Below are 6,000 nucleotides of genomic sequence, written 5' to 3'. Positions count from 1 at the left end.
TTCAAACCTTCTTGTAGCCGAACACATCCACTCCTGCTTTTGATGATGTATGGTTGGGCATTCGAACCTACTTGTTGCCCGCTTTTCATTAATTATGGGTGGACATTCACACCTTGTCGCAGCCAAACACCTCCGCTCCTTGTTTTGATCATGTATGGTTTGACATTCGCACCTACTCTCACCCGCTTTTTACTATGGTCGGCCATTCACAGCTTCCTCTCCACCATACTTGTATGGTGGGATATTCACACCCACTTGCATCCGAAGACCTATCACACCTTTTTTTTCACCGCATTTTATAGATTATGGTTGGAAATTCTCAACCACTCTCATCCGAAGACCTCTCCTCCCGCTTTTGTTAATATATTTGAACTTTAGTCGGACATTCACACCTTCTTGCAGCTGAACCACCTCCGCTCCCTGTTTTGATCATGTATGGTCTGGCAATACTACCTTTTCTTACCCGTTTGTGAGTAATTATGGCTGGACATTCACACCTACTTGCAGGCGAACACCAGCTCTCTCGCTTGTGATGATGTATTGACCGGAATTCTTCCCTTTTCTAACACATTTTTCAGCAATTATGGTCGGACATTCACACCTACTCACAGCCGAACAACTCCGCTCCCGCATTTGATGGTGTATAGTCGGGCATTCTCACCCTTTCTCATCAGCTTTTTGCAAATTATGATCTTACATTCACACCTACTTGCAGTCGAACAGCTCTGCTCCCGCTTTTGATTATGTTTGGTTGGATATTCGAACCTTTTCTTAACTGCTTTTTACAAACTTTGGTCGGACGTTCACACCTTCTTGCAGCTGAACACTTCCGCTCCACCTTTTAGTGTTCTATCACACCTTTTTTTTAACCGCATTTTATAGATTATGGTTGGAAATTCTCAACCACTCTCATCCGAAGACCTCTCCTCCCGCTTTTGTTAATATATTTGAACTTTAGTCAGACATTCACACCTTCTTGCAGCTGAACCAACTCCGCTCCCTGTTTTGATGGTGTATGTTCGGGCATTCGAACCTTTTCTTACCCGCTTTTTACAAACTATGCTCGGACATTCAAACCTTCTTACAGCGGAACACCTCCGCTGCCTCTTTTGATGGTGTATGTTCGGGCATTCAAACCTTTCCTTACCCGCTTTTTACAAACTATGGTCGGATATTCAAACCTTCTTGTAGCCGAACACATCCACTCCTGCTTTTGATGATGTATGGTTGGGCATTCAGACCTTGCTTCACCTGCTTTTCACCAAATATAGTCGGACATTCACACCTTCTTGCAGCCGAACACTTCCGCTCCACCTTTTAGTGTTCTATCACACCTTTTTTTTAACCGCATTTTATAGATTATGGTTGGAAATTCTCAACCACTCTCATCCGAAGACCTCTCCTCCCGCTTTTGTTAATATATTTGAACTTTAGTCGGACATTCACACCTTCTTGCAGCTGAACCAACTCCACTCCCTGTTTTGATGGTATATGTTCGGGCATTCAAACCTTTTCTTACCCGCTTTTTACAAACTATGCTCGGACATTCAAACCTTCTTACAGCGGAACACCTCCGCTGCCTCTTTTGATGGTGTATGTTCGGCATTCAAATCTTTTCTTACCCGCTTTTTACAAACTATGGTCGGATATTCAAACCTACTTGTTGCCCACTTTTTATTAATTATGGATGGACATTCACACCTTGCCGCAGCCAAACACCTCCGCTCCCTGATTTGATCATGTATGGTTGGACATTCGCACCTTTTCTCACCCGCTTTTTGCAAACTATGGTCGGCCATCCACAGCTTCCTCTTCACCACACTTGTATGGTGGGATATTCACACCCACTTGCATCTGAAGACCTCCGCCCCCACTTTTGTTGATATTTAGTCGGTCATTCGCACCTTACCCGCTTTTGGCAAACTATGGCCTTCTTGCAGCCAAACACCTCTGATCTCGCTTTTGATGATGTAAGGTTGGGCATTCAGACCTTGCTTCACCTGCTTTTCACCAAATATAGTCGGACATTTACACCTTCTTGCAGCCGAACACTTCCGCTCCACCTTTTAGTGTTCTATCACACCTTTTTTTTCACCGCATTTTATAGATTATGGTTGGAAATTCTCAACCACTCTCTTCCGAAGACCTCTCCTCCGGCTTTTGTTAATATATTTGAACTTTAGTCGGACATTCACACCTTCTTGCAGCTGAACCACCTCCGCTCCCTGTTTTGATCATGTATGGTCTGGCAATACTACCTTTTCTTACCCGTTTGTGAGTAATTATGGCTGGACATTCACACCTACTCACAGCCGAACAACTCCGCTCCCGCATTTGATGGTGTATAGTCGGGCATTCTCACCCTTTCTCATCAGGTTTTTGCAAATTATGATCTGACATTTACACCTACTTGCAGTCGAACAGCTCTGCTCCCGCTTTTGATTATGTTTGGTTGGATATTCGAACCTTTTCTTAACTGCTTTTTACAAACTTTGGTCGGACTTTCACACCTTCTTGCAGCGGAACACCTCCGCTCCCGCTTTTGATGGTGTATAATCTGGCATTTGAACCTTTTCTTACCCGTTTTTTACAAACTATGGTCGGACATTCACACCTTCTTACAGCGGAACACCTCCGCTCCCTCTTTTGATGGTGTATGTTCGGGCATTCACACCTTTTCTTACCCGCTTTTTACAAACTATGCTCGGACATTCAAACCTTCTTACAGCGGAACACTTCCGCTCCACCTTTTAGTGTTCTATCACATATTTTTTTTAACCGCATTTTATAGATTATGGTTGGAAATTCTCAACCACTCTCATCCGAAGACCTCTCCTTCTGCTTTTGTTAATATATTTGAACTTTAGTTGGACATTCACACCTTCTTGCAGTTGAACCAATTCCGCTCCCTGCTTTGATGGTGTATGTTCGGGCATTCGAACCTTTTCTTACCCGCTTTTTACAAACTATGCTTGGACATTCAAACCTTCTTACAGCGGAACACCTCCGCTGCGTCTTTTGATGGTGTATGTTCGGGCATTCAAACCTTTTCTTACCCGCTTTTTACAAACTATGGTCGGATATTCAAACCTTCTTGTAGCCGAAAACATCCACTCCCGCTTTTGATTATGTTTGGTTGGATATTCGAACCTTTTCTTAACTGCGTTTTACAAACTTTGGTCGGACTTTCACACCTTCTTGCAGCTGAACAACTCCGCTCCCGCTATTGATTGTGTACAGTCGGGTATTTTAACCTTTTCTTACCCGCTTTTTACCAACTATGGTTGGACATTCACATCGTCTTACAGCGGAACACCTCCGCTCCCGCTTATGATGGTGTATAATCTGGCATTTGAACCTTTTCTTACCCGTTTTTTACAAACTATGGTCGGACATTCGAACCTTCTTGTGGCCGAAAACCTCCGCTCCCTCTTTTGATCATACATTGTCGGGCATTCGCACCTTTTCTTACACGCTTTTTACAAGCCATGGTCGGACTTTCACACCTTCTTGTAGCCGAACACATCCGCTCCCGCTAATGATTGTGTACAGTCGGGTATTTTAACCTTTTCTTACCCGCTTTTTACCAACTATGGTCGGACATTCACACCTTCTTACAGCGGAACACCTCTGCTCCCTCTTTTGATGGTGTATGTTCGGGCATTCACACCTTTTCTTACCCGCTTTTTACAAACTATGCTCGGACATTCAAACCTTCTTACAGCGGAACACTTCCGCTCCACCTTTTAGTGTTCTATAACACATTTTTTTTAACCGCATTTTATAGATTATGGTTGGAAATTCACAACCACTCTCATCCGAAGACCTCTCCTTCTGCTTTTGTTAATATATTTGAACTTTAGTTGGACATTCACACCTTCTTGCAGCTGAACCAGCTCCGCTCCCTGCTTTGATGGTGTATGTTCGGGCATTCGAACCTTTTCTTACCCGCTTTTTACAAACTATGCTTGGACATTCAAACCTTCTTACAGCGGAACACCTCCGCTGCCTCTTTTGATGGTGTATGTTCGGGCATTCAAACCTTTTCTTACCCGCTTTTTACAAACTATGGTCGGATATTCAAACCTTCTTGTAGCCGAACACATCCACTCCTGCTTATGATGATATATGGTTGGGCATTCGAACCTACTTGTTGCCCGCTTTTTATTAATTATGGGTGGACATTCACACCTTGTCGCAGCCAAACACCTCCGCTCCCTGTTTTGATCATGTATGGTTGGACATTCGCACCTTTTCTCACCCGCTTTTTGCAAACTATGGTCGGCCATTCACAGCTTCCTCTTCACCACACTTGTATGGTGGGATATTCACACCCACTTGCATCTGAAGACATCCGCCCCCACTTTTGTTGATATTTAGTCGTTCATTCGCACCTTACCCGCTTTTGGCAAACTATGGCCTTCTCGCAGCCGAACACCACCTCTCTCGCTTTTGATGATATATGGACCGGAATTCTTACCTTTTCTAATACATTTTTCAGCAATTATGGTCGGAGATTCACACCTTCTTACAGCGGAACATCTCCGCTCCCTCTTTTGATGGTGTATGTTCGGGCATTCAAACCTTTTCTTACCCGCTTTTTACAATCTAAAGTCGGACATTCAAACCTTCTTGTAGCCGAACACATCCACTCCTGCTTTTGATGATGTATGGTTGGGCATTCTCACCTTTTCTGATCAGCTTTTTGCATTTTGCATCTGGGATTTTGTTAAAATTGTCGGGCATTAGTGGATGAGTCCAAAATTCTTTGTAGAACTCTGCTGGAAAACCATCTGGTCCCGGGGCTTTGTTACTAGGCATATGTTGAAGGGCTTCATGGAGTTCTCCTATTGAAAGAGGTGAATCGAGAGCCATTGCCTGTTCGGTTTGTAATTTTGGAAGGTTGATATTACTAAGAAACTGATCTATGTTACTGTCTGATGGATCATTTTGTAATGAATATAAGGTTTTATAGAAGTCCCTAAAAGCATTGTTTATTACATCGGGGTCATGGGTGACATTTCCTTTTGAGTCTTTAACAGAAGTGATTGTTGTTTTCTCTTTGTTTCTCTTTAGTTGGTTAGCTAGGAACCTTCCAGATTTATTGCCGTGCTCAACGTTCTCCAAGCGAAGTCTTTGTATCAGAAACTGTGTTTGTTTATCAATAATTTTGTTTAATTCAAGTTTAGCTTTTCTTAGTTCATTCAGTATGTGTTCCTCTTTGGAGGTACTGTAGACAATTTCTAATGATTTAATCCTGAGTTCTAAATCTGATAACCTTGAACTTTCCCTCTTTTTCTTATTTGATGAAAAAGAGATTATTTTGCCTCTCATAACTGCTTTTCCGGCTTCCCAGAGAGTACAAGCTGACATTCCTGAGGTCATTATTTTCTAAATATACAGACCATTCCCTTTTGAAATAATTAATAAAATCAGGGTCTTTTAGTAATGATGTATTAAATCTCCAATTCCTAGCTGGTGGTGTAACTCTGTTATTCTTCAGTGTGATAGAAACTGGAGCGTGATCACTGATAGTGATGGGGTGGATTTTGGTGTCTGAAATATCCCTCATCAAGGAACTGCTAACTAAGAAATAATCTATTCTTGAATATGAGTGGTGTACCGGTGAGAAGAAGGTGTATTCTCTAAGAGTGGGGTGGTGGGAGCACCAAGCATCACAAAGACCAAAATCTTTCATATACTGTTTAACAATATTCGTGGACTGCCAGTTCCGCTGACTTCTTGAAGTACTGAGTCTGTCTACTCCTGATTCTAATACCATGTTAAAGTCCCCTCCTATGATGAGTGTGTTATCTGAGTGATCAGAGAGTGAAGTGAAAAAGGAGTGAAAAAATTAGGGGTCATCTACATTTGGACCATATATATTTGCAATGCATAAATTCATATTTTGAATAGATAAATTAACTATTAGAAATGTACCTTCTGGATCTATAACTGTGTGGTTTACGGTGAAATTTACTCTTCTATTTATCAGAATGG

The sequence above is a fragment of the Leuresthes tenuis genome, unplaced genomic scaffold, assembly GCF_036924035.1.
Source record: "Leuresthes tenuis unplaced genomic scaffold, fLeuTen1.0.hap1 SCAF_6, whole genome shotgun sequence".
NCBI classification, from domain to species: domain Eukaryota; kingdom Metazoa; phylum Chordata; class Actinopteri; order Atheriniformes; family Atherinopsidae; genus Leuresthes; species Leuresthes tenuis.
This window is presented reverse-complemented; position numbering follows the sequence as displayed.